General features: G+C 58.7%; 12 non-coding genes across 12 annotated transcripts; 7 read left to right on the top strand and 5 right to left on the bottom strand.

The window, feature by feature from the left end:
- Positions 1–5,316: 5,316 nt before the first annotated feature.
- Positions 5,317–5,387, bottom strand: Trnag-gcc. The gene has a single exon. It is a non-coding gene; the product is annotated as a tRNA-Gly (tRNA).
- A 714-nt stretch (positions 5,388–6,101) lies between these two features.
- Trnal-cag lies at positions 6,102–6,184 on the bottom strand. The gene has a single exon. It is a non-coding gene; the product is annotated as a tRNA-Leu (tRNA).
- A 1,099-nt stretch (positions 6,185–7,283) lies between these two features.
- On the top strand, positions 7,284–7,355 carry Trnag-ucc. Its single transcript has one exon. It is a non-coding gene; the product is annotated as a tRNA-Gly (tRNA).
- Positions 7,356–7,775: 420 nt separating this feature from the next.
- On the top strand, positions 7,776–7,847 carry Trnae-cuc. Its single transcript has one exon. It is a non-coding gene; the product is annotated as a tRNA-Glu (tRNA).
- Positions 7,848–14,813: 6,966 nt separating this feature from the next.
- Trnal-cag lies at positions 14,814–14,895 on the bottom strand. The gene has a single exon. It is a non-coding gene; the product is annotated as a tRNA-Leu (tRNA).
- A 456-nt stretch (positions 14,896–15,351) lies between these two features.
- Trnad-guc lies at positions 15,352–15,423 on the top strand. Its single transcript has one exon. It is a non-coding gene; the product is annotated as a tRNA-Asp (tRNA).
- A 560-nt stretch (positions 15,424–15,983) lies between these two features.
- Trnag-ucc lies at positions 15,984–16,055 on the top strand. The gene has a single exon. It is a non-coding gene; the product is annotated as a tRNA-Gly (tRNA).
- A 6,601-nt stretch (positions 16,056–22,656) lies between these two features.
- Trnag-gcc lies at positions 22,657–22,727 on the bottom strand. Its single transcript has one exon. It is a non-coding gene; the product is annotated as a tRNA-Gly (tRNA).
- A 783-nt stretch (positions 22,728–23,510) lies between these two features.
- Trnal-cag lies at positions 23,511–23,593 on the bottom strand. Its single transcript has one exon. It is a non-coding gene; the product is annotated as a tRNA-Leu (tRNA).
- Positions 23,594–24,056: 463 nt separating this feature from the next.
- Trnad-guc lies at positions 24,057–24,128 on the top strand. Its single transcript has one exon. It is a non-coding gene; the product is annotated as a tRNA-Asp (tRNA).
- Positions 24,129–24,688: 560 nt separating this feature from the next.
- Positions 24,689–24,760, top strand: Trnag-ucc. The gene has a single exon. It is a non-coding gene; the product is annotated as a tRNA-Gly (tRNA).
- Positions 24,761–25,178: 418 nt separating this feature from the next.
- Positions 25,179–25,250, top strand: Trnae-cuc. The gene has a single exon. It is a non-coding gene; the product is annotated as a tRNA-Glu (tRNA).
- The last annotated feature ends 2,539 nt before the right edge of the window (positions 25,251–27,789 follow it).

The following is a 27,789-nucleotide window of genomic DNA, read 5'->3' as shown; positions in this document are numbered from 1 at the left end:
GGCTGGCCTCGAACTCACAGAGATCCGCTTGGGTCTGCCTCCCGAGTGCTGGAATTAAAGGTGTGCACCACCACCACCACCACCGCCTGGCACAGCTTATTAATTAACCAATGGGAACAACATATATTCACAGTGTACAGAAAGACATCCCCCCAGCATAAAGTCTTAAAAGAAGGATTAAAGTAATATAAAAGAAAAAAAGCCATGTAAAGATGTAAATGTATAGGGAGTCTGGTTTCTGTATGGTGTTATGTAAACTGAGTTTTTTGAATGCTAATGAAAGAACAATGCTGCTGAGAGACATGGGATTGTAACAGGGACTGATGGATTAAACCAACCTAGATACTTTAGGGACACCTTAGTTTTAAAATGGAAGTCAGAAAATGTATTGCATTGGAGAAGGAGTTATGCTTTTGTTTCCACAGGAAACGGAAGGCTGTGGAATCCTTCAAGGTTAATAGAGATCTGTAGCTGTAAGTTTCTCTGGTTCCACCTGGCCCCGAGGTCCCACAGCCACTTATAAAATAATCATTCAGAGGCTTATTATTAATTGCAATTTATATGACCTATGGCTCAGGCTTCTTACTAGCTAGCTCTTACAGCTTAATTCAACCCATGACTCTTAATCTATGTGTCACCACGTGTTCCTTGACTTTACCTGTGTTCTCTTTCTTGTTGCTCCTTGGACAGCTGTTTGGCGTCTCTCTTTACTCTCCTTTCTCCTCACATTCTCACTTGGATTTTCTCACCTGGCTCCATCCTGCCCTGCCATAAGCCAATGCAGCTTTATTTATTAACCAGTGGGAGTAACACATATTCATAGCATACAGAAAGACATCCCACAGCAGAGATCAGGTTTGATCAAGGGAGACCTCCTGAAAATCTTGGCTACAGACATAAAGAAATAAACCTAGAAAAACTACAAGACATGTTATGTATATTATACTTACTCAAACATAAAACAAAAAAAAAGTCACCTTTGGCTAGCACAGTCCATACTTGTATTAATGCAAATATGTATGTTACCTTTGAAAATTTATGTGTTTTCGGAGCAAGGGGACCAGACAATGAAAACGGGTGGCTGAGGTGGTCCAGCCTCTCAGATGCCTCTGTTTCCTCAGAGTTCTGTAACCAGGGCAGCTTCAAGGCTGCTGGCTGAGATGGTCCAGCCTCACAGGTTATTCTAGCCAGGACTGCAGATAAGCCTTGTGCTTTCTCATTGCACAGAGACTGGACAGCTGTAGACAAACTGCTAAAAGGTCTTATTAAATAAAAGACTCGGAGCCAGACATTGGGGTTAAAGCCTGAGAAAGATCAGAGGAATAGAAAAAGCCACACGCTAACCTCGCCTCACAGATACCTCAGTCTTGAAAGAGACCTACTTCCTGTCTTCCCATGCCTACATGCCTTTCTGTTCTGCTCTCTCATTTGCTCTCTCAGCCCAGCTACATCGATTCCTCTTCTTGCCCAGCTCTGTCACTTCCTGTCTGTCTGTACAGACCTCCAGACCTCTGTGGTTAGTGCTGGGATTAAAGGCATGTGTCACCACACTTGGCTGTGTTCCGAGTGTGACTTTGAACTCACAGAGATCCAGACAGAGTCCTGCCTCCCGAATGATAGGATTAAGGGTGTGTGCTACCATTGCCTGACTTCTGTGTTTAATATAGTGGCTGGCTTTTTTCTCTGATCCTCACAGTGGGGGACACAGTATATTGGGGACACTATACATCACCACAAACAACAAATGTTATGACTAGTTTTCCCAGGACTTGACCATTATCTCAATTTTCTCAGGTGTCCTAAAGATGTCATCATCCACAGACAACAAGAAACAGACTAGAGAATACAATGCCCACATTCCCAAGAATTGGGGTGGGTGGTTGATTCTTTGTTGGGTTATACATGTTTGTCATCATTTAGGGGGATTATGGGAATATAGGATAAAAAGACAACTATTAGCATCAAATACTTTACATTGATATGGATTTTGGTATATTAATACAAATTTAAAGTTATTTTTGTTAAACTACATGCATGTTTCTACTCTTCTTTGAGGTACTGTGCTTATGCAGATCATTTAAAAATGTAATGTATAATTTAAAAATGCAGGGCTGGTGAGGTGGCTCAGAGGTTAAAAGCAGTGGCTGTTTTTTCAGAGGTTCTGAGTTCAATTCCTAGCAACCACACGGTGGCTCCCAACCATAGATAATGAGATCTTGTGCCTTCTTCTGGCCTGCAGGCAACATGCAGGAGGAATATTGTATACATAGTAAATAAATAAATCTTTAAAAATGCAGGTTGGTAGTTATCTATAATAATACAACTTGAAGTCATATTAGATATGTTTTCAAGATCATACAGAGACATATTTTAGATAGATAGGTGATCTTCAAACACCTCAGAGATCTAAAGAATATGGCATTGAAGGTATTTAATAACCTAAGGCTTTTCATGACATTGAGACATGTCTACTCCTGGCAGCACCAATATACTTTATAATAGGATGATGGACATCAAAGCACCTCCATATGAAGTTTGCTTTCAGTGTGGCAAACTTAGCCATTTGGTCAAGAAACAGACCTTGCTTTGACTACTGACGGTATGCTGTGCAAACTGGACAAGCAGGACACAGAGAAAAAAGACTGCTGAGCTTTGCCAAGATAAGGCAGCACAGTCCTTCAAAATTGCTGCTTCATAGAAAAGTCTGCCAGATCTTCTAGGTCTGTAGGCTGAAGATGGATGCCCCACCAATGCAGAGGAATCTTGAGTGACTATCCAGGTAGCCAGATGTTTGTCGTTTTGGAAGTGGATTGCACTGCACTTGCTGTTTACTCAGGTGATATTATAGTCTTCTGGGGTCTTTGATGGAGTGGGAGACTAGATAGTTATAGTTTTCCTTAGTTGTTATAGAGGGTAAATTAGGTACAGAATTTGAACTCACCAAGATAGGATAAATAATGGAGTATTTTCTTTGATTTTGCCAAATACAAAGGTGTGTTACATTTGTTTATGCTGCATTTGTTTAATTATGTAAAGATGTACTGCTGCTTCACCTTGTCTGCCCAAGGCTCCTGATTTGGTTTAATAAAAAGCTGAAGAGCCAATGGCTAGTCAGGAGAGGGATAGGTGGGAATGGCAGGCAGAGAGAATGGGAAGAGGAGTCTAGGCTCAAGAGAGAACAAGGAACAAAAGGAACCAGGGAGAAAGAGAGGGACACACCTGGCACCAGAAAGGCAGACAGCTGCCAGACAGACATAGAGACAGCAGAAAGGTAAGACAGAAAGAAATGTAAACGGGTGTGGCGGTACATGCCTTTAATCCCAGCCCTCGGGAGGCAGAGACGGGCAGATCTCTGTGAGTTCGAGGCCAGCCTGCTCTAAAGAGTGAGTTCCAGGAAAGGAGCAAAGATACACAGAAAAACCCTGTCTCGGAAAAAAAAAAAAAAAAAAAGTAAAAACCACCGAGGCAAAATGTAGATAAAGAGAAACAGATGAAAACAAGAGCTAAGCTAAGGCCGAGCATTAAAAACTAATAAAAGTCTGTGTTATGATTTGGGAGCTGGTTGGGGGCCCAAGAGAAACCTTGCTACACTTTTGAATTCCCAAAGCCAACATATATCATCTTGCATGCAACAATTTTCAGTCTAGACTGAATTTTAAGTATTTTCAGGGTGAAAAAACGGTGGCAAGTGTCAGGACCTTCCATTGTATAAGATACTCCCTAGTGGTCTAGAGCTTAGGATTGGTCCAGGGTTCGATTCCCGGTGAGGGAAGAGTTTCTTCTTCCACTCTGTACAATCGCCTCTTCTCCACCGCCCACTGACTTGTCTCCTGAGCCGGGCTTGGCTCCATCACCACACCACTCACACCTCCCTTTTGCTCAAAACCATCTAGGCTCCACCCTGCCGGTCTGCCTCCCGACCCCACCCATCACAACAGAGCCCGCTCCCTGTCTGCACAGCTCTCCCTTTGCCTCGCTTCCCACTGCCGCCCACCGTCTCTCACACAAGACGCCAACTCTGCGCCTGGACAGCTCAGCCTGGCTGCTTCCCGTCCCGCCCAGCTTACACACCACCACCATCACGCGGGCACACACACCCACCGTGCAACCCTCGAGCACACGCTTCCGAGCCACTCATGGACCCCACAGAGGCTCCACCTCAGTCCCCCGCCTGCTCTGAGGTCCAGAAGAAGCCCCAGCTGCCCCGCCTGCCTCACCTGCCTCATCACAGGCTCCCCGTGAGCTTTACCCTGCTCTTCACAACTCAACGTTCGCTTCAAACAAATGGAGCCAAAAACTACCAAGATTGAGTTGTCTGTGTTTGTGCCTCTCTGGGCCGTACCCGAAATTTCTCCCTCTCTTTCTCCTTCTCCTTCTACTTCTTCTTCTCCTTGTCCGTCTCCCTCCCTCCCTCCCTCCCTCCCTCCTTCCCTCCGTCTTACCCTGTGTTCCACCATCACTCCCTCCGTCTCTCTCTCTCTCTCTCTCTCTCTGTGTGTGTGTGTGTGTGTGTGTGTGTGTGTGTGTGTGTAACAGACAGACAGACAGAGATAGAGAAACAGAGAGACAGAGAGATCTCAGCAGGGAGGGAGTAGTGTCCTGTAGGGCCAAAGACCCTGTGGTTGACCAAGTGTGTGGGTGGGGTCTGGGCCGAGAGAGACGCTGGAGCTGTGGGGTTCTCCACCTCCACATGGTGGAAGAGGACGCGAGGAAACACCTCCTGCTGAGTCTCGGGAGCTGGGATGCACTCAAGGGTCTGGAAGAGTTGCTGTGGGCAATGCGCTAGGGGAAATAAGGCATCCTGGTCCCTACCGGAGTTGTCCCACCCTCCTCAGCAAAGGAGGCACAAGAAGGTCCAGAATCAGGGACGCGATTCGGACCCCCAGCAAGAGTGGTCCGCCAGGTAAGTCTCCATCGTGAGAGAGGCAGGCTGTGTGGGGCCGGTAGTGTGGGGTGGGAGGCTGGAGGTGTGGGGTGTGGGTGATGTCGGGGGCGTGGTCTAAGAAGCACGGAGGCGCTGGCTGCTGGCGTCAGTGTGCAGAAGAGAGGCTAGGTATGGCAGGTGCTTTGAAGTGCCCAGGAAGTGAGTGAGGGGTGCAGTGTCTTTGCAGTTGGGTCTGGCTGGCTGAGTTGAGGAGAAGCGACCAGGTTAGTGGGTAGGCGCTGGCTCACTGGAGCGCAGCTGGCACTGGCGCTGTCCAAGAAGAGTCCTTGTGTCGTGTGCACAGCGCGCGCAGCTTGGACTGGGGACTAGGAAGGACTGCCTGCCCGCCGGGACACTGGACGTGTGGCTGAGGACCAAAAGGGACTGGACTCTGCATGGGCCGGGAATCGAACCCGGGCCTCCCGCGTGGCAGGCGAGAATTCTACCACTGAACCACCCATGCCATGGCCAACAAAATTCCCCGACTGCTCCCACAGCCTCTGCTCCCCGACAGTCCCGCATCAGCTGGATCCTGGGCCCTGGCTGGCTGGACCGGCCAGGGGAGCACAACGGCCACGGCCACGAGAGTTCCCGGTCCAGACTGAGGCTCTGGGGCTCAAGCGCGCCTCTCCCGGACGGACGCCTAGGCCCCACGTCAGCCCTGCCCCTGCTGGCCGACGGAGCGGGCGCGTGGCTGTGAGTGCACCAAGCGTCTGCCAGGTGTTGGCAGGGAAAGGCCACCTCCGCACGCGAGAATCCCCAACCACCTCAGACCACCAAGATGGGTGCGGTGGGCATCTCCCGCGGCCGTTGGAGGGAATGGAATGGGCCCGAAAGGGCTGGCGGGCGCGAGGGCTGGGCGAAGAGTTCCGGGGGTCGGGTGGGGGTGGACCAAGTCCTGTGTTGGCAAAAGAATGGCACCGGGCAGGCAGGCAGGCTGGCTGGCTGGGCTGCCGGGGAGCTTAGGAGCGGCCGCCTCACTTGCTCCTGCACGCTCCCCATCCGCTCTCCTCCAGGAGTTGGTGGCAGCTGAGAGGAGGGCGCTCGTCTAGGCACAGGTGTGGCCGCGAAGGTTTCGGGTCCGAAGGGTGCGGCGGCGCTAGAGGGCTTGTGCAAGGAGGCGCGAGCTGCGATCTCTCTCTCTCTCTCTCTCGGTGTTGTGGCCAAAAGATGAGCATGTCAGGAGTGGGATTCGAACCCACGCCTCCAGGGGAGACTGCGACCTGAACGCAGCGCCTTAGACCGCTCGGCCATCCTGACGGCGGGTGTGTCCGCGAGGCCACTCGCCGGGCTGGCAGCCGGAGCCCACGCGCGCGCCGAGCGGACCTGGAGCGACGGGGCGCCCGAGCAGGTGTCTGCGGTCCGGGTGCTGAGGCTGCGGGCCTCGCCCGGGGTCCACCGCGTGGACGTGGCTACGCTCCTAGGCGCCAAAGTCGCTGCAGGTCCCGGGGGTGCGGTGGGGGTGCGTCCGGGCGTGGGCGAGGGCGGCAGAAAGCTGTCACCTGGGAGAGCCCCGCTCAACAGCCCGGGCGGCGGCGTGGCGATCGACCAGGGTTGCGGGTTCGGGTCCCTGTTCGAGGCCGTTGTGGCGGCGTCCCGGGGACTTTGGGTTTGTGTGCGGAGGTCGGCAGTGGAGGGAGGGAGAGCTCAGGGCCTGTCTGGAGCGACGGAGAGGGCCCGGATTGGCGATGAGGACATCGTCGCGGTCCTCCCCGTTAGTATAGTGGTGAGTATCCCCGCCTGTCACGCGCGAGACCGGGGTTCGATTCCCCGACGAGGAGACGTGCCATCTTTTTAGCCAGACCGTCGCCCACGGCCGCGCTGGCCCTTGGTCCCCTTCCAAGCGCCGGGATCCGGCCGCCCACGTTCCGGCCCGCGCACCCGTCTGCGGACCCCCGGGCCCCTCGCCTGGCACCTGGCACCTGGCACCTGGACCAGCCCTCCGACGTCTGGGATCGGGTCGTCCTCCCGACCAGGCGACGGGTGTCAGAGCCGCCCGGGTGCGACTCTCGTGCCCTGAGCCCACGCTGCGCCAGGCGAGTCTTGGTGGGGACCCGGCCCGAGCGCTCCCGGACGCTCGCTCTTCCCCGAGGCCCTGGCGGCGCGCCGGGTTGCTGCTGCAGTCAGGTGGCGGCGAGAGCGCCCACCAGGGCCCGGCGTGTGCGTGCGGGAGGCGCGGCTGGGACAGCGGGGAACAGCGCGCAGCGGCGGAGCCCCGGTTGGCGGTGGCTCCCGCGCTGGCGTTGGCTTTGACGTCGGGGCGGTCCCCGTGGGGAGGGCTCAGCGAGGGAGCCGGTAGGCGCTGTCCACTGCCGGGTGTCAGTCCCCGGCGTCGTGTGGGTGCCGTCCCGGCGGTGCGGCGTTGGTGGTATAGTGGTGAGCATAGCTGCCTTCCAAGCAGTGGACCCGGGTTCGATTCCCGGCCAACGCAAGCTGCTGGTGTTTTGCCAAGGTCCAGGGCGGAGGCCTTCCCTGTCTGGCACCCCTCTCAGGCCGTCTGGTGACAGCGCGACCGACCGATCCCTGGACTGAGCGAAGGAAAGGAGGAGGCAGGGGGGCCGAGACGTTTTGAGGGTGTGTCTAGCGGGAGGAGAACCGCCAGGGCCCAGCGTCTAATCCGCGGGAGGCGCCGAGCTGGGCGGCGAATCGCCAGAGGGCAGGCGGGGGCGGGCATCTGGCAGGGCAGGAGTAGGCGCAGGTGCCCGCGAGCCCAGAACGGCATCGTGGTAAGGCCGGTAAATGCGGGGTCATCGGCTCTCGTGCCGGGCGGGCGTGCGAGCTTTGTGTCCAAGAGGCTGGCTGCCCTCCTGGCTCCGGGAGCAGAGTGTCGGGACCGTCGGAGGTTTCTATGCTCCTGGTGGTCTAGTGGTTAGGATTCGGCGCTCTCACCGCCGCGGCCCGGGTTCGATTCCCGGTCAGGGAAGCCTTTCTTCTTTCTCTCGGCACCCTCGCCTCCTCCAAGCCCTCTATCTCCTCTTGCCACCTCACGCGGGATCCTTGGCGACAACAAATCACACGCCTCCCTTTTGTTCAGGGCCATCGCGCCTCTGCTCGCCCCTGCCGCTCTCACGCCCCCAGCCATCACAACAGAGCCCGCTCCCTGTCTGCACAGCTCTCCCATTGCCTCGCTCTCCACTGCCACCCACCTTCTCTCACACAAGACGCCAACTCTGCGCCTGGACAGCTCAGCCTGGCTGCTTCCCGTCCCGCCCAGCTCACACACCACCACCACCACGCGGGCACACACCCCCACCGCGCAACCCTCGAGCACACGCTTCCGAGCCACTCATGGACCCCACAGAGTCTCCACCTCAGTCCCCCGCCTGCTCTGAGATCCAGAAGAAGGCCCACCTGCCCCGCCTGCCTCACCTGCCTCCTCACAGGCTCCCCGTGAGCTTTACCCTGCTCTTCACAACTCAACGTCCGCTTCAAATAAATGGAGTCATTTTTTTTCCAGTGAGTGAGTGAGTGTGTGTGCGTGCGTGCGTGCGTGCGTGTGTGTGTGTGCGTGTGTGTGTGTATGTAGGTGTTGGTGTGTTGTGTGTATGTTATATTTTTATGTATATCTTGAAAGACTCCAGGGTGGTGTTGGAAGGGATGGGAGGGACGGGACCCTCGGTGTGTCGTGGGGTTGCCCTGGGGAGGTGTTATTGAGGGGCAGTCGGCCGGATCCAGGCGAAAAGCATCCAGTGTGGTCACCTTACTCAGCTCCGCCGTCGGGGCGGGCAGTGCGTGTCCCCACCCCGGTTTCCTCGAAAGTCCCTTGAGCGTCTAAGGAGAGCTGAGGCCAAGTCTGGCGTTGGCAACGCGCCCGTTTCTCCGGCTCCTTGGAGACCGTGGCCCCTGCATGGTGTGGGGAAGAGGTGCAGGCGCAGGTGTGAGTCGGAAAATTGGAGCGGAACGTCGGTCCACCTGTTGGGTCCAGCGCCGGGTGGTCCCCTCGTTCCTGACCGTGCCAGCAAGTCCGAGGCCCAGAGTCAGATCCTTGAGTGCTGACGGCTGGATTGAGCTCCGCCCGGATGGCAGGCATAGTGGGAGATGCCAGTGGATCCTGGGGAGCCCAGACAGAGCCTTTTCCCCACCGGACTCCAGCCCTCCCCTGTCCCAGAAGCCCTCCCAGTCCCGGCGCCTGGAGACACCAGTGTGAAGCGGCATCTGGGAAGGGTCTGTCCGGCCGCCCCCTGGCCACCCATGTGACTCGGAGAGAAGGCCTGGGGGTGGGGGGACCGGCGCGGGGGAGGGAGGGCAGACACCGGGCAATCCTTCGCTAGCGGTCCGTGGAATGCCAACTGCAGGGATGCAGGGATGACCGGCTCTGTGCTAGCTGGCTTTGGGCAACGCGACACCTCTGGAAGAGGGACTGTAGCGTGAGAAAACGTCTCTATAGCGTGTGCCTGCCCTGAGTGATGGATGTGGTACAGCCCAGAGGCATGGTAAGTAGGCACGGTGTTGGGGTGCGGGGAAGGGAGCGGGCCCGGGATGAGGGAGTGGCGAGTTGTGGCCAGGGGCCTTCCCACCCCTGGGCAGGCGATCCTGAGCTGTGTAGGACAGCTGGCTGAGTAAGCCGGTAGGGAGCACTCTCCCACAGACACCTGCTACAGCAGTTCCTGCCTCCGGGATCCCACCCTGGCTTCCCTCTGGGAGGGACTTGGGAGCCTTAGGGTGAAACGAACGCTTCTCCGCCCAAGTGGCTTTGGGTCACGGTGTTTGATCGCGATAATACAAACCCTAACTCCGGAGGAACCTGGTTCCTGGAGTGGAGTCTTGCTGTGACGGACCCCATCACCTGGCCTTGCCAGGATTGGGAAAGGCCCTTCAACTGTGGGCAGGCGGGCAAAGCAGCTGACTCCTCCAAGCTGGCTGTGCTCCTCTGGACATCTTGGAAGGGAATGTCAGCTCCTCTGGAGCTGAGAAACCAGCGGCGATTAGGAAGACAGCAGCGTCCCCGCGGAGGTGAAACCTCCACACCCCGATACGGCCCCCCCCACCCGGGGCGGGGGACTTCTTGAAGGTCAGCATGCAGAGGCTGAACCCCATGGCAGCCAGCCAATTTGAAAACGTGTAGGACTCGCCTATGTGGTGATGGCAATGAAGGTGTGGAAGGATGGATCCCAGAGAGCAGCGGAGGCTTGGGGGCTGGCGGTGGCCCTGGATTGCCCAGGGAGAGGCTGAGTGGGGACATGAGCAAAGGTGCAGCCTCGGTGAACCCCACTGCGACCGGAAGGGGTGGAACGTGGGGAACAGCCGAGGCCTGGCATTTCCACATGGCATGCTCAGAGAGCCCCGAAGAGAGCCCAGCAGAGGCAGGCGGTCACCGGCGAAGGCGGGGGTCTTGGAGAGGCGGGTACTCAGGGACAACCACCAAAGGGAGCAGCGGCCTCAGAGTGGAGCCCATCTAGGCCTGGGAGAGCAGCTGCGGGTGCTGTGGAGGGCAGAGCTGAGGGAGGTGACTGTCCTCCCCCTCGGGACCCACAAGAGAGCCAGTGAACAGGAGAGGTCAGACGCTGGGCTTGTGACAGTGTTGGACTTCAGTTTTGCTTTCCTAGGATAATGATCGTGCCCGGATTCTTTCTTCTCCGTGCACAAGTGCCTTTAACTTCAAACAAAACAAAACAAGGGAAAAAGTCAAAACAAAGCAGTAACAACAACCAAACTCTGTGTGTTTAAGAACACTGAACGTTGAATCTCTGACTTGAAAAAGACTGTGGCACCTATGATGTTTTTGGTTGTGGAATATTTGATGTAGATGTGTTCCATTCGATTATGATGTGGAATGTTTGCTTAATGATGCAAAGAAGGATGGCACTCTTTGATGCTGCATTTATCTAACTCTGTGAAGCTGTTTTATTTTGACTGCCTCAAACACCTTCTTGGTCTAAGAAAGGGCTGAACGGCCAAGAGTTAGGATTGAGACAGCTGAGCAGGGCTGCCAGGCAGGGAGACTAAATAGGAGCAGAAGTAAGGAGAGTCCTGAGAAAAGGAGAAGGAGAAGAGGATTCCAGGGCCAGCCACATAACCATTCAGCCAGCCGTTCGATCAAAGCAAAGAAAAGCATACAGGATAGAGAAAGGTAAAAGTTCAGAGGGAAAAAAGATTAAATGGGATAATTGAAGTTAAGAAAAGATGGCCAGAAAAGAGCCAAGTTAAGCCCGGGCATTTATAAGCAAGAATAAGTCTCTGTGTACTTATTTGATTGCTGGGTGGCAGGCTCCCAAGAGTAAAATATTATGAAAACAAACAAACAAACAAACAAAAACAATACCAACAACAGTTCTTGATGTTTTTACATTGTGGTGTTGAGATGAAAATGAGCTCTGAGGGATAAACAAGAAAGGAAAGGTTATGGCTCAATAAGGGACCTGGTTGTGTGTCAGGTTGACAAAGGGTCAACGATGCTGGTTGGTTCTGGTGAACTTGACAACAACCTGGACTCCTCTGAGAAGAGCAAATGGGAATCGAGAAGAGTCTTCCCTGAGCCGGGCCTTCAGCCCGGTTTGTAGGTTATTGTTTGATTCACGACGGATGTGGGAGGGCACGTGAAGAGAGGAGGTGGGTGAGTGGTCAGTGCCAATCCCTGGCCAGATGGTCCTGTGTGGGATAAGAGAGCAGGCTGAGCAAGCCCGTAGGCAGCCCTCATGCAGGTCCTCTGCATCACTTCCTGCCTCTAGGTCTCTCCCCTCACCACACCACCCCCAAGACCCCACTCTTACCAAGTAAGCCCCATAAACCCAGCCCTACCCACTTCCCTCACCCATCCACACTCCCACCACTGTGGCGCTAAGGAGGTGAAAGAAGAAATCAAACCTTCTCACCCCAAGGTTGCTTTCAGTCACACATTTGATCACAACAGTAACAACCTCAACTAAAGACATGATCCTGGTCCCTACTCAGAACAAAAGGGGCAGGAGCCCCAGGAGATGGTTCTAGGAGCCTGCTGGCAGAGATTGGGCTGCTTCTGTTCCTGCTCATTTCCAACTCCCTCGCATTCCAACATCCCTGAACATCAGCATCACCATTAGCAGCAGCAGCAGCAGCAGCAGCAGCAGGAGGAGGAGGAGGAGGAGGAGGAGGAGGAGGAAGAGGAGAAGGAGGAGGAGAAGGAGAAGAAGAAGAATCAGAAAAAGGAGTAGAAGAGGAAGGAGGAGGACCAGGAGGAAAAGGAGGAGGAGGAAGAAGAGGAGGGGAAGGAAAAGAAGAAGTACAATGAGAAAAATAATCGTAGTATTAGCAATAGTAGTAGTAGAAGAGGAAGAAGGAGAAGAGAATTAGTAGAAGAGAAGAAGAAGAAGAAGAGGAGGAGGAGGAGGAGGAGAAAGAAGAAGAGGAAGAGGAGGAGGAGGAGGAGGAGGAGGAGGAAGAAGAAGAAGAAGAAGAAGAAGAAGAAGAAGAAGAAGAAGAAGTAGCAGCAGCAGGAGTGGCCGTCATCATCACCAGAGTAAGAACTGCATGTCCTAGTCCCAACATCTGGTGTCTCCTGCTCTTGATATGCGATCTAGTTTCAGCTCTGATTGCAGACCAAAGTCGAGTGAGGAGCCCCACTTGGTTCTGTTTCTGCACTCTCTTTACTAAAAAGCTGGGGGAGTCCCGACCACTCCCACTGGCCTCTGTTGAAGACAGAGAGCAGGCAGGTCAGGGACTTAACAGGCAGCAGAGGCCAGCCAGTTGCCTGTGGTTAGACAGGACCTTTCTCTGGCCAGTGTGCTGTGGATGGGTCCGGTGCCAGATGGGTGAAGGCTTTCCTTGGTGGAAGCTACCGCCTTCCGGAGCAGAGAGGAGTCAGAACACAGGAAGGGACACACGGTCCAGCGGATGGGAGGCTGGAGAAGGTGTGCAGCGCAGAGTGTATGGACACACTGAGCTCGCTGGAGAGGACCGACGGACGGACGGACGGACTGTCAGCCTGGCCGGTCAATCGGGCGGGGTGGTGAGGATGCAGGGCACACACGCTGGCCAATAGGTCACCTGGACTACCCAGGTCTCAGAAAATCCGGGAGCAGTGCCGTGACCTGCCAGCAAGGGCTTTGCGATGGCACAGAAGGAACTAAGGTGGAGTTATCTGTGTTTGAGCCTCTCTGGCCTGTGCCTGGCATCTATCTATCTCTCTGTCTCTCTGTCTCTGTCTCTACTCTCCCTCTTCCTCTTCCTCTCCCTCTCCGTCTCCCCCCCCCCTCTCAGTCTCTCTCTCTCTCTCTCTCTCTCTCTCTCTCTCTCTCTCTCTCTCTCTCTCTGTGTGTGTGTGTGTATGTATGTGTAACACACAGAAGAGAGACAGACAGACAGAGATAGAGAAACAGAGAGACAGAGAGATTTTAGCAGGGAGGGAGTAGTGTCCTGTGGGGCCAAAGACCCTGTGGTTGACCAAGGTGTGGTGGGCTCTGGGCCGAGAGAGAAGCAGGAGCCGTGGGATTCTCCACCTCCACATGGTGGATGAGGGTGCGAGGAAACACCTCCTGCCGAGTCCCGGGAGCTGGGATGCACTCAAGGGTCTGGACGAGTTGCTGTGGGCAATGCGCTAGGGGAAATAAGGCATCCTGGTCCCTACCGGAGTTGTCCCTCCTCCGCAGCAAAGGAGGCACAAGAAGGTCCAGAATCAGGGACGCGATTCGGACCCCCAGCAAGAGAGGTCCGCCAGGTAAGTCTCCATCGTGAGAGAGGCAGGCTGTGTGGGGCCGGTACTGTGGGTGGGAGCTGGAGGTGTGGGGTGTGGGGTGTGGGTGATGTCGGGGGCGTGGTCTGAGAACCACGGAGGCGCTGGCTGCTGGCACCAGTGTGCAGAAGAGATGGCTAGATATGGCAGGTGCTTTGAAGTGGCCAGGAAGTGAGTTAAGGGATGCAGTGTCTTTGCAGTTGGGTCTGGCTGGCTGAGTTGAGGAGAAGCGACCAGGTTAGTGGGTAGGCGCTGGCTCACTGGAGCGCAGCTGCACTGGCGCTGTCCAAGAGTCCTTGTGTCGTGTGCACAGCGCGCGCAGCTTGGACTGGGACTAGGAAGGACTGCCGGTCGGACGGGCCACTGGACGTGTGGCTGAGGACCAAAAGGGACTGGACTCTGCATGGCCGGAATCGAACCCGGGCCTCCCGCGTGCAGGCGAGAATTCTACACTGAACCACCCATGCCAAGGCCAACAAAATTCCCCGACTGCTCCCACAGCCTCTGCTCCCCGACAGTCCCCGCATCAGCTGGATCCTGGGCCCTGGCTGGATGGACCGCCAGGGAGCGCCGTGGCCACGGCCACGAGAGTTCCCGGTCCAGACTGAGGCTCTGGGCTCAAGCGCGCCTCTCCCGGCCGGACGCCTAGGCCCCACGTCACCCCTGCCGCTGCCGGTCCACGGGCCGGCGGGCGGGCAGGCGCATGGCTGTGCGAGCACCAAGCGTCTGGCAGGCGTTGGCAGGGAAAGGCCACCTCCGCACACGAGAATCCCCGACGACCGCAGACCACCAAGATGGGTGCGGTGGGCGTCTCCCAAGGCAGTGGAGGAAATGGAATGGGCCCGAAAGATTTGGCGGGACGCGAGGCTGGGCGAAGAGTTCCGGGGGTCGGGTGGGGGTGGACCAAGTCCTGTGTTGGCAAAAGAATGGCACCGGGCAGGCTGCAGGCTGGCCGGCTGGTTGCCTGGGCTGTCGGGGCGCTCAGGAGCGGCCGCCTCACTTGCTCCTGCACGCTCCCATCCGCTCTCCTCCAGGAGTTGTGGCAGCTGAGAGGAGGGCGCTCGTCTAGGCACAGGTGTGGCCGCGAAGGTTCGGGTCCGAAGGGAGCGGCGGCGCTGGAGGGCTTGTGCAAGGAGGGGCGAGCTGCGATCTCTCTCTCTCTCTCTCTCTCCTCTCTCTCGTCTCTCTCTCTCTCTCTCTCTCTCTCTCTCTCTCTCTCGTGGGGTTGCCAAAAGATTTGCTTGTCAGGAGTGGGATTCGAACCCACGCCTCCAGTGGAGACTGCGACCTGAACGCAGCGCCTTAGACCGCTCGGCATCCTGACGGCGGGTGTGTCCGCGAGGCCACTCGCCTGGCTGGCAGCCGGTGCCCACGCGCGCGCCGAGCGGACCTGGAGCGACGGGGCGCCCGAGCAGGTGTCTGCGGTCCGGGTGCTGAGGCTGCGGGCCTCGCCCGGGTCCACCGCGTGGACGTGGCTACGCTCCTAGGCGCCAAAGTCGCTGCAGGTCCGGGGTGCGGTGGGGGTGCGTCCGGGCGTGGGCGAGGGCGGCAGAAAGCTGTCACCTGGGAGAGCCCGGCTCAACAGCCCGGGCGGGGTCAGGGGCGGCGACGCGGCGACCGCCCAGGGTTGCGGGTTCGGGTCCTGGTGCGAGGGCATTGTGGCGGCGTCCCGGAACTTTGGGTTTGTGTGCGGAGGTCGGCCGTGGTGGCGGGAGAGCTCAGGGCCTGTCTGGAGCGACAGAGAGGGCCCGGCGTGGCGATGAGAGCGCCGTCGCGGTCCTCCCCGTTAGTATAGTGGTGAGTATCCCCGCCTGTCACGCGGGAGACCGGGGTTCGATTCCCCGACGAGGAGACGCGCCATCTTTTTAGCCAGACCGTCGCCCACGGCCGCGCTGGCCCTTGGTCCCCTTCCGAGCGCCGGGATCCGGCCGCCCATGTCCCGGCCGGCGACCCCCGGGTCCCTCGCCTGGCACCTGGCACTTGCACCTGGACCAGCCCTCCGACGTCTGGGATCGGGTCGCCCTCCCGACCAGGCGACGGGTGTCAGAGCCGCCCGGGTGCGACTCTCATGCCCTGAGCCCACTCTGCGCAGGCGAGTCTTGGTGGGGACCCGGCCCGAGCGCTCCCGGACGCTCGCTCTTCCCGAGGCCCTGGCGGCGCGCCGGGTTGCTGCTGCAGTCAGGTGGCGGCGAGAGCGCCCACCAGGGCCCGGCGTGTGCGTGCGGGAGGCGCGGCTGGACGGCGGGGAACAGCGCGCAGCGGCCGGAGCCCCGGTTGGCGGTGGCTCGCGCGCTGGCGTTGGCTTTGACGTCGGGGCGGTCCCCGTGGGGAGGGCTCAGCGAGGGAGCCGGTAGGCGCTGTCCACTGCCGGGTGTCAGTCCCGCGTCGTGTGGGTGCCGTCCCGGCCGTGCGGCGTTGGTGGTATAGTGGTGAGCATAGCTGCCTTCCAAGCAGTTGACCCGGGTTCGATTCCCGGCCAACGCAAGCTGCCGGTGTTTTGCCAAGGCCAGGGCCGAGGCTGGCCTGTCTGGCACCCCTCTCAGGCCGTCTGGTGACAGCGCGACCGACCGATCCCTGGACTGAGCGAAGGAAAGAGGAGGCAGGGGGCCGAGACGTTTTGAGGGTGTGTCTAGCGGAGGAGAACCGCCAGGGCCCAGCGTCTAATCCGCGGGAGGCGCCGAGCTGGGCGGCGAATCGACAGAGGACAGCCGGGGGCGGCATCTGGCAGGGCAGGAGTAGGCGCAGTGCCCGCGAGCCCCGAACGGCATCGTGGTAAGGGTCGGTAAATGCGGGCCATCGCTCTCGTGCCGGGCGGGCGGGCGAGCTTTGTGTCCAAGAGGCTGGCTGTCAGCCTGGCTCCGGGAGCAGAGTGTCGGGACCGTCGGGAGTTTCTATGCTCCCTGGTGGTCTAGTGGTTAGGATTCGGCGCTCTCACCGCCGCGGCCCGTGTTCGATTCCCGTCAGGAAGCCTTTCTTCTTTCTCTCGGCACCCTCGCCTCCTCCAAGCCCTCTGTCTCCTCTTGCCACCTCACGCGGGATCCTTGGCGACAACAAATCACACGCCTCCCTTTTGTTCAGGCCATCGCGCCTCTGCTCGCCCCTGCCGCTCTCACGCCCCCAGCCATCACAACACAGCCCGCTCCCTGTTCTCACAGCTCTGCCATTGCCTCGCTCTCCACTGCCACCCACCTTCTCTCACACAAGACGCCAACTCTGCGCCTGGACAGCTCAGCCTGGCTGCTTCCCGTCCCGCCCAGCTTACACACCGCCACCACCACGCGGGCACACACCCCCACCGCGCAACCCTCGAGCACACGCTTCCGAGCCACTCCTGGACCCACAGAGCTCCACCTCACTCCCCGCCTGCTCTGAGATCCAGAAGAAGGCCCAGCTGCCCCGCCTGCCTCACCTGCCTCATCACAGGCTCCCCGTGAGCTTTACCCTGCTCTTCACAACTCAACGTCCGCTTCAAATAAATGGAGTCATTTTTTTTCCAGTGAGTGAGTGAGTGTGTGTGCGCGTGCGTGCGTGCGTGCGCGCGTGAGTGTGTGTGCGTGTGTGTGTATGTAGGTGTTGGTGTGTTGTGTGTATGTTATTTTTTATGTATATCTTGAAAGACTCCAGGGTGGTGTTGGAAGGGATGGAGGGACGGGACCCTCGGTGTGTCGTGGGGTTGCCCTGGGGAGGTGTTATTGAGGGCAGTCGGCCGGATCCAGGCGAAAAGCATCCAGTGTGGTCACCTTACTCAGCTCCGCCGCCGGGGCGGGCAGTGCGTGTCCCCACCCCGGTTTCCTCGAAAGTCCTTGAGCGTCTAAGGAGAGCTGAGGCCAAGTCTGGCGTTGGCAACGCGCCCGTTTCTCCGGCTCCTTGGAGACCGGGGCCCCTGCATGGTGTGGGGAAGAGGTGCAGGCGCAGGTGTGAGTCGGAAAATTGGAGCGGAACGTCGGTCCACCTGTTGGGTCCAGCGCCGGGTGGGTCCCTCGTTCCTGACCGTGCCAGCAAGTCCGAGGCCCAGAGTCAGATCCTTGAGTGCTGACGGCTGGATTGAGCTCCGCCCGGATGGCAGGCATAGTGGGAGATGACAGTCGATCCTGGGGAGCCCAGACAGAGCCTTTTCCCCACCGGACTCCAGCCCTCCCCTGTCCCAAAGCCCTCCCAGTCCCGGGCGCCTGGAGACACCAGTGTGAAGCGGCATCTGGGAAGGGTCTGTCCGGCCGCCCCTGGCCACCCATGTGACTCGGAGAGAAGGCCTGGGGTGGGGGGGACAGGCGCGGGAGGGAGGCAGACACCGGGGCAATCCTTCTCTAGCTGTCGTGGAATGCCAACCGCAGGGATGCAGGGATGTCTGGCTCTGTGCTAGCTGGCTTTGGGCAACGCGACACCTCTGGGAAGAGGGACTGTAGCGTGAGAAAACGTCTCTATAGCGTGTGCCTGCCCTGAGTGATGGATGTGGGACAGCCCAGAGGCATGGTAAGTAGGCACGGTGTTGGGGTGCGGGAAGGGAGCGGGCCCGGGATGAGGGAGTGGCGAGTTGTGGCCAGGGCCTTCCCACCCCTGGGCAGGCGATCCTGAGCTGTGTAGGACAGCTGGCTGAGTAAGCCGGTAGGGAGCACTCTCCACAGACACCTGCTACAGCAGTTCCTGCCTCCGGGATCCCACCCTGGCTTCCCTCTGGGAGGGACTTGGGAGCCTTAGGGTGAAACGAACGCTTCTCCGCCCAAGTGGCTTTGGGTCACGGTGTTTGATCGCGATAATACAAACCCTAACTCCGGAGGAACCTGGTTCCTGGAGTGGAGTCTTGCTGTGACAGACCCCATCACCTGGCCTTGCCCAGGATTGGGAAAGGCCCTTCAACTGTGGGCAGGCGGGCAAAGCAGCTGACTCCTCCAAGCTGGCTGTGCTCCTCTGGGACATCTTGGAAGGGAATGTCAGCTCCTCTGGAGCTGAGAAACCAGCGGCGATTAGGAAGACAGCAGCGTCCCGCGGAGGTGAAACCTCCCCACCCCGATACGGCCCCCCCCACCGGGCGGGGGACTTCTTGAAGGTCAGCATGCAGAGGCTGAACCCCATGGCAGCCAGCCAATTTGAAAACGTGTAGGACTCGCCTATGTGGTGATGGCAATGAAAGTGTGGAAGGATGGATCCCAGAGAGCAGCGGAGGCTTGGGGCTGGCGGTGGCCCTGGATTGCCCAGGGAGAGGCTGAGTGGGGACATGAGCAAAGGTGCAGCTCGGTGAACCCCACTGCGACCGGAAGGGGTGGAACGTGGGGAACAGCCGAGGCCTGGCATTTCCACATGGCATGCTCAGAGAGCCCCCGAAGAGAGCCCAGCAGAGGCAGGCGGTCACCGGCGAAGGCGGGGGTCTTGGAGAGGCGGGTACTCAGGGACAAACCACCAAAGGGGAGCAGCGGCCTCAGAGTGGAGCCCATCTAGGCCTGGAGAGCAGCTGCGGTGCTGTGGAGGGCAGAGCTGAGGGAGGGTGACTGTCCTCCCCCTCGGGACCCACAAGAGAGCCAGTGAACAGGAGAGGTCATGACGCTGGGCTTGTGACAGTGTTGGACTTTCAAGTTTTGCTTTCCTAGGATAATGATCGTGCCCGGATTCTTTCTTCTCCGTGCACAAGTGCCTTTAACTTCAAACAAAACAAAACAAGGGGAAAAAAGTCAAAACAAAGCAGTAACAACAACCAAAACTCTGTGTGTTTTAAGAACACTGAACGTTGAATCTCTGACTTGAAAAAGACTGTGGCACCTATGATGGTTTTTGGTTGTGGAATATTTGATGTAGATGTGTTCCATTCGATTATGATGTGGAATGTTTGCTTAATGATGCAAAGAAGGATGGCACTCTTTGATGCTGCATTTATCTAACTCTGTGAAGCTGTTTTATTTTGACTGCCTCAAACACCTTCTTGGTCTAAGAAAGGGCTGAACGGCCAAGGAGTTAGGATTGAGACAGCTGAGGCAGGGCTGCCAGGCAGGGAGACTAAATAGGAGCAGAAGTAAGGAGAGTCCTGAGAAAAGGAGAAGGAGAAGAGGATTCCAGGGGCCAGCCACATAACCATTCAGCCAGCCGTTCGATCAAAGCAAAGAAAAAGCATACAGGATAGAGAAAGGTAAAAGTTCAGAGGGGAAAAAAGATTAAATGGGATAATTGGAAGTTAAGAAAAGATGGCCAGAAAAGAGCCAAGTTAAGCCCGGGCATTTATAAGCAAGAATAAAGTCTTCTGTGTACTTATTTGATTGCTGGGTGGCAGGCTCCCAAGAGTAAAATATTATGAAACAAACAAACAAACACAACAAAAACAATACCAACAACAGTTCTTGATGTTTTTACATTGTGGTGTTGAGATGAAAATGAGCTCTGAGGGATAAACAAGAAAGGAAAGGTTACGGCTCAATAAGGGTGACCTGGTTGTGTGTCAGGTTGACAAAGGTGTCAACGATGCTGGTTGGTTCTGGTGAACTTGACAACAACCTGGACTCCTCTGAGAAGAGCAAATGGGAATCGAGAAGAGTCTTCCCTGAGCCGGGCTTCAGCCCGGTTTGTAGGTTAATTGTTTTGATTCACGGACGATGTGGGAGGGCACATGAAGAGAGAGGTAGGGTGAGTGGTCAGTGCCAATCCCTGGCAGATGGTCCTGTGTGGGATAAGAGAGCAGGCTGAGCAAGCCGGTAGGCAGCCTCATGCAGGTCCTCTGCATCACTTCCTGCCTCTAGTCTCCCCTCACCACACCACCCCCAAGACCGACTCTGACCACCTAAGCCCCATAAACCCAGCCTCCCCACTTCCTCACCCATCCACACTTCCCACCACTGTGGCGCTAAGGAGGTGAAAGGAAGAAATCAATCCTTCTCACCCCAAGGTTGCTTTCAGTCACTACATTTGATCACAACAGTAACAACCTCAACTAAAGACATGATCCTGGTCCCTACTCAAGAACAAAGGGGCAGGAGCCCAGGAGATGGTTCTAGGAGCTGCTGGCAGAGATGGGCTGCTTCTGTTCCTGCTCATTTCCAACTCCTCGCATTCCAACATCCCTGAACATCAGCATCACCATTAGCAGCAAGCAGCAGGCAGCAGCAGCAGCAGGAGGAGGAGGAGGAGGAGGAGGAGGAAGAGGAGAAGGAGGAGGAGAAGGAGAAGAAGAAGAATCAGAAAAAGGAGTAGAAGAGGAAGGAGGAGGACCAGGAGGAAAAGGAGGAGGAGGAAGAAGAGGAGGGGAAGGAAAAGAAGAAGTACAATGAGAAAAATAATCGTAGTATTAGCAATAGTAGTAGTAGAAGAGGAAGAAGGAGAAGAGAATTAGTAGAAGAGAAGAAGAAGAAGAGGAGGAGGAGGAGGAGGAGAAAGAAGAAGAGGAAGAGGAGGAAGGAGAGGAGGAGGAGGAGGAAGAAGAAGAAGAAGAAGAAGAAGAAGAAGAAGAAGAAGAAGAAGAAGTAGCAGCAGCAGGAGTGGCCGTCATCATCACCAGAGTAAGAACTGCATGTCCTAGTCCCCAACATCTGGTGTCTCCTGCTCTTGATATGCGATCTAGTTTTCAGCTCTGATTGCAGACCAAAGTCGAGTGAGGAGCCCCACTTGGTTCTGTTTCTGCACTCTCTTTACTAAAAAGCTGGGGGAGTCCCGACCACTCCCACTGGCCTCTGTTGAAGACAGAGAGCAGGCAGGTCAGGGACTTAACAGGGCAGCAGAGGCCAGCCAGTTGCCTGTGGTTAGACAGGACCTTTCTCTGGCCAGTGTGCTGTGGATGGGTCCGGTGCCAGATGGGTGAAGGCTTTCCTTGGTGGAAGCTACCGCCTTCCGGAGCAGAGAGGAGTCAGAACACAGGAAGGGACACACGGTCCAGCGGATGGGAGGCTGGAGAAGGTGTGAAGCGCAGAGTGTGTGGACACACTGAGCTCGCTGGAGAGGACCGACGGACGGACGGACGGACTGTCAGCCTGGCCGGTCAATCGGGCGGGTGGTGAGGATGCAGGGCACACACGCTGGCCAATAGGTCACCTGGACTAGCCCAGGTCTCAGAAAATCCGGGAGCAGTGCCGTGACCTGCCAGCAAGGGCTTTGCGATGGCACAGAAGGAACTAAGTGGAGTTATCTGTGTTTGAGCCTCTCTGGCCTGTGCCTGGCATCTATCTATCTCTCTGTCTCTCTGTCTCTGTCTCTACTCTCCTCTTCCTCTTCCTCTCCCTCTCCGTCTCCCCTCTCCCCTCTCAGTCTCTCTCTCTCTCTCTCTCTCTCTTCTCTCTCTCTCTCTCTCTCTCTCTCTCTGTGTGTGTGTGTGTATGTATGTGTAACACACAGAGAGAGAGACAGACAGACAGAGATAGAGAAACAGAGAGACAGAGAGATTTTAGCAGGGAGGGAGTAGTGTCCTGTGGGGCCAAAGACCTGTGGTTGACCAAGGGTGTGGGTGGGCTCTGGGCCGAGAGAGAAGCAGGAGCCGTGGGATTCTCCACCTCCACATGGTGGATGAGGGTGCGAGGAAACACCTCCTGCCGAGTCCCGGGAGCTGGGATGCACTCAAGGGTCTGGACGAGTTGCTGTGGGCAATGCGCTAGGGGAAATAAGGCATCCTGGTCCCTACCGGAGTTGTCCCTCCTCAGCAAAGGAGGCACAAGAAGGTCCAGAATCAGGGACGCGATTCGGACCCCCAGCAAGAGAGGTCCGCCAGGTAAGTCTCCATCGTGAGAGAGGCAGGCTGTGTGGGGCCGGTAGTGTGGGGTGGGAGGCTGGAGGTGTGGTGTGGGGTGTGGGTGATGTCGGGGGCGTGGTCTAAGAACCACGGAGGCGCTGGCTGCTGGCACCAGTGTGCAGAAGAGAGGCTAGATATGGCAGGTGCTTTGAAGTGCCAGGAAGTGAGTAAGGGGCAGTGTCTTTGCAGTTGGGTCTGGCTGGCTGAGTTGAGGAGAAGCGACCAGGTTAGTGGGTAGGCGCTGGCTCACTGGAGCGCAGCTGGCACTGGCGCTGTCCAAGAGTCCTTGTGTCGTGTGCACAGCGCGCGCAGCTTGGACTGGGACTAGGAAGGACTGCCGGTCGGACGGGCCACTGGACGTGTGGCTGAGGACCAAAAGGGACTGGACTCTGCATGGGCCGGGAATCGAACCCGGGCCTCCCGCGTGGCAGGCGAGAATTCTACCACTGAACCACCCATGCCAAGGCCAACAAAATTCCCCGACTGCTCCCACAGCCTCTGCTCCCCGACAGTCCCCATCAGCTGGATCCTGGGCCCTGGCTGGCTGGACCGGCCAGGGGAGCGCCGTGGCCACGGCCACGAGAGTTCCCGGTCCAGACTGAGGCTCTGGGGCTCAAGCGCGCCTCTCCCGGCCGGACGCCTAGGCCCCACGTCACCCCTGCCGCTGCCGGTCCACGGGCCGGCGGGCGGGCAGGCGCATGGCTGTGCGAGCACCAAGCGTCTGGCAGGCGTTGGCAGGGAAAGGCCACCTCCGCACACGAGAATCCCCGACGACCGCAGACCACCAAGATGGGTGCGGTGGGCGTCTCCCAAGGCAGTGGGAGGAAATGGAATGGGCCCGAAAGGGCTGGCGGGCGCGAGGCTGGGCGAAGAGTTCCGGGGGTCGGGTGGGGTGGACCAAGTCCTGTGTTGGCAAAAGAATGGCACCGGGCAGGCTGGCAGGCTGGCCGGCTGGTTGCCTGGGCTGTCGGGGCGCTCAGGAGCGGCCGCCTCACTTGCTCCTGCACGCTCCCCATCCGCTCTCCTCCAGGAGTTGGTGGCAGCTGAGAGGAGGGCGCTCGTCTAGGCACAGGCGTGGGCGCGAAGGTTGCGGGTCGAAGGGAGCGGCGGCGCTGGAGGGCTTGTGCAAGGAGGGCGAGCTGCGATCTCTCTCTCTCTCTCTCTCTCTCTCTCTCTCTCTCTCTCTCTCTCTCTCTCTCTCTCTCTCTCTCTCTCTCTCGGGTGGGGTTGCCAAAAGATTTGCTTGTCAGGAGTGGGATTCGAACCCACGCCTCCAGTGGAGACTGCGACCTGAACGCAGCGCCTTAGACCGCTCGGCCATCCTGACGGCGGGTGTGTCCGCGAGGCCACTCGCCTGGCTGGCAGCCGGTGCCCACGCGCGCGCCGAGCGGACCTGGAGCGACGGGGCGCCCGAGCAGGTGTCTGCGGTCCGGGTGCTGAGGCTGCGGGCCTCGCCCGGGATCCACCGCGTGGACGTGGCTACGCTCCCTGGCGCCAAAGTCGCTGCAGGTCCCGGGGGTGCGGTGGGGGTGCGTCCGGGCGTGGGCGAGGGCGGCAGAAAGCTGTCACCTGGGAGAGCCCGGCTCAACAGCCCGGGCGGGGTCAGGGGGCGGCGACGCGGCGACCGCCCAGGGTTGCGGGTTCGGGTCCTGGTGCGAGGGGCATTGTGGCGGCGTCCCGGGAACTTTGGGTTTGTGTGCGGAGGTCGGCCGTGGTGGGCGGGAGAGCTCAGGGCCTGTCTGGAGCGACAGAGAGGGCCCGGCGTGGCGATGAGAGCGCCGTCGCGGTCCTCCCCGTTAGTATAGTGGTGAGTATCCCCGCCTGTCACGCGGGAGACCGGGGTTCGATTCCCCGACGAGGAGACGCGCCATCTTTTTAGCCAGACCGTCGCCCACGGCCGCGCTGGCCCTTGGTCCCCTTCCGAGCGCCGGGATCCGGCCGCCCATGTCCCGGCCGGCGGACCCCCGGGTCCCTCGCCTGGCACCTGGCACTTGGCACCTGGCCAGCCCTCCGACGTCTGGGATCGGGTCGCCCTCCCGACCAGGCGACGGGTGTCAGAGCCGCCCGGGTGCGACTCTCGTGCCCTGAGCCCACTCTGCGCAGGCGAGTCTTGGTGGGGACCCGGCCCGAGCGCTCCCGGACGCTCGCTCTTCCCCGAGGCCCTGGCGGCGCGCCGGGTTGCTGCTGCAGTCAGGTGGCGGCGAGAGCGCCCACCAGGGCCCGGCGTGTGCGTGCGGGAGGCGGGGCTGGGACGGCGGGAACAGCGCGCAGCGGCGGAGCCCCGGTTGGCGGTGGCTCGCGCGCGCGTTGGCTTTGACGTCGGGGCGGTCCCCGTGGGGAGGGCTCAGCGAGGGAGCCGGTAGGCGCTGTCCACTGCCGGGTGTCAGTCCCCGGCGTCGTGTGGGTGCCGTCCCGGCGTGCGGCGTTGGTGGTATAGTGGTGAGCATAGCTGCCTTCCAAGCAGTTGACCCGGGTTCGATTCCCGGCCAACGCAAGCTGCCGGTGTTTTGCCAAGGGCCAGGGCCGAGGCTGGCCCTGTCTGGCACCCTCTCAGGCCGTCTGGTGACAGCGCGACCGACCGATCCCTGGACTGAGCGAAGGAAGGAGGAGGCAGGGGGGCCGAGACGTTTTGAGGGTGTGTCTAGCGGGAGGAGAACCGCCAGGGCCCAGCGTCTAATCCGCGGGGAGGCGCCGAGCTGGGCGGCGAATCGACAGAGGACAGCCGGGGGCGGGCATCTGGCAGGGCAGGAGTAGGCGCAGGTGCCCGCGAGCCCCGAACGGCATCGTGGTAAGGCGGTAAATGCGGGGCCATCGGCTCTCGTGCCGGGCGGCGGGCGAGCTTTGTGTCCAAGAGGCTGGCGTCAGCCTGGCTCCGGGAGCAGAGTGTCGGGACCGTCGGGAGGTTTCTATGCTCCCTGGTGGTCTAGTGGTTAGGATTCGGCGCTCTCACCGCCGCGGCCCGGGTTCGATTCCCGGTCAGGGAAGCCTTTCTTCTTTCTCTCGGCACCCTCGCCTCCTCCAAGCCCTCTGTCTCCTCTTGCCACTCACGCGGGATCCTTGGCGACAACAAATCACACGCCTCCCTTTTGTTCAGGGCCATCGCGCCTCTGCTCGCCCCTGCCGCTCTCACGCCCCCACCATCACACAGCCCGCTCCCTGTCTGCACAGCTCTCCCATTGCCTCGCTCTCCACTGCGCCCACCTTCTCTCACACAAGACGCCAACTCTGCGCCTGGACAGCTCAGCCTGGCTGCTTCCCGTCCCGCCCAGCTTACACACCGCCACCACCACGCGGGCACACACCCCACCGCGCAACCCTCGAGCACACGCTTCCGAGCCACTCCTGGACCCCACAGAGGCTCCACCTCACTCCCCCGCCTGCTCTGAGATCCAGAAGAAGCCCAGCTGCCCCGCCTGCCTCACCTGCCTCATCACAGGCTCCCCGTGAGCTTTACCCTGCTCTTCACAACTCAACGTCCGCTTCAAATAAATGGAGCCATTTTTTTTCCAGTGAGTGAGTGAGTGTGTGTGCGGTGCGTGCGTGCGTGCGCGCGTGGTGTGTGTGTGTGTGTGTGTATGTAGGTGTTGGTGTGTTGTGTGTATGTTATTTTTTTATGTATATCTTGAAAGACTCCAGGGTGGTGTTGGAAGGGATGGGAGGGACGGGACCCTCGGTGTGTCGTGGGGTTGCCCTGGGGAGGTGTTATTGAGGGGCAGACGGCCGGATCCAGGCGAAAAGCATCCAGTGTGGTCACCTTACTCAGCTCCGCCGCCGGGGCGGGCAGTGCGTGTCCCCACCCCGGTTTCCTCGAAAGTCCCTTGAGCGTCTAAGGAGAGCTGAGGCCAAGTCTGGCGTTGGCAACGCGCCCGTTTCTCCGGCTCCTTGGAGACCGGGCCCCTGCATGGGTGTGGGGAAGAGGTGCAGGCGCAGGTGTGAGTCGGAAAATTGGAGCGGAACGTCGGTCCACCTGTTGGGTCCAGCGCCGGGTGGGTCCCCTCGTTCCTGACCGTGCCAGCAAGTCCGAGGCCCAGAGTCAGATCCTTGAGTGCTGACGGCTGGATTGAGCTCCGCCCGGATGGCAGGCATAGTGGGAGATGCAGTCGATCCTGGGGGAGCCCAGACAGAGCCTTTTCCCCACCGGACTCCAGCCCTCCCCTGTCCCAGAAGCCCTCCCAGTCCCGGGCGCCTGGAGACACCAGTGTGAAGCGGCATCTGGGAAGGGTCTGTCCGGCCGCCCCTGGCCACCCGTGACTCGGAGAGAAGGCCTGGGGGTGGGGGACAGGCGCGGGGAGGGAGGGCAGGCACGGGCAATCCTTCTCTAGCTGTCCGTGGAATGCCAACCGCAGGGATGCAGGGATGTCTGGCTCTGTGCTAGCTGGCTTTGGGCAACGCGACACCTCTGGGAAGAGGGACTGTAGCGTGAGAAAACGTCTCTATAGCGTGTGCCTGCCTGAGTGATGGATGTGGGACAGCCCAGAGGCATGGTAAGTAGGCACGGTGTTGGGGTGCGGGGAAGGGAGCGGGCACGGGATGAGGGAGTGGCGAGTTGTGGCCAGGGGCCTTCCCACCCCTGGGCAGGCATCCTGAGCTGTGTAGGACAGCTGGCTGAGCAAGCCGGTAGGGAGCACTCTCCCACAGACACCTGCTACAGCAGTTCCTGCCTCCGGGATCCCACCTGGCTTCCCTCTGGGAGGGACTTGGGAGCCTTAGGGTGAAACGAACGCTTCTCCGCCCAAGTGGCTTTGGTCACGGTGTTTGATCGCGATAATACAAACCCTAACTCCGGAGGAACCTGGTTCCTGGAGTGGAGTCTTGCTGTGACAGACCCCATCACCTGGCCTTGCCCAGGATTGGGAAAGGCCCTTCAACTGTGGGCAGGCGGGCAAAGCAGCTGACTGCCTCCAAGCTGGCTGTGCTCCTCTGGGACATCTTGGAAGGGAATGTCAGCTCCTCTGGAGCTGAGAAACCAGCGGCGATTAGGAAGACAGCAGCGTCCCCGCGGAGGTGAAACCTCCCCACACCGATACCCCCCCCCCCCGGGCGGGGACTTCTGAAGGTCAGCATGCAGAGGCTGAACCCCATGCAGCCAGCCAATTTGAAAACGTGTAGGACTCGCCTATGTGGTGATGGCAATGAAGGTGTGGAAGGATGGATCCCAGAGAGCAGCGGAGGCTGGGGCTGGCGGTGGCCCTGGATGCCCAGGGAGAGGCTGAAGGGACATGAGCAAAGGTGCAGCTCGGTGAACCCCACTGCGACCGGAAGGGGTGGAACGTGGGGAACAGCCGAGGCCTGGCATTTCCACATGGCATGCTCAGAGAGCCCCCGAAGAGAGCCCAGCAGAGGCAGGCGGTCACCGGCGAAGGCGGGGGTCTTGGAGAGGCGGTACTCAGGACAACCACCAAAGGGGAGCAGCGCCTCAGAGTGGAGCCCATCTAGGCCTGGGAGAGCAGCTGCGGTGCTGTGAATGGGCAGAGCTGAGGGAGGGTGACTGTCCTCCCCTCGGGACCCACAAGAGAGCCAGTG

The sequence above is a fragment of the Peromyscus leucopus genome, chromosome 15, assembly GCF_004664715.2.
Source record: "Peromyscus leucopus breed LL Stock chromosome 15, UCI_PerLeu_2.1, whole genome shotgun sequence".
Lineage (NCBI taxonomy): Eukaryota > Metazoa > Chordata > Mammalia > Rodentia > Cricetidae > Peromyscus > Peromyscus leucopus.
The sequence above is the reverse complement of the archived record's forward strand: the minus strand, read 5'-3'. Positions and strand labels throughout refer to the sequence as shown.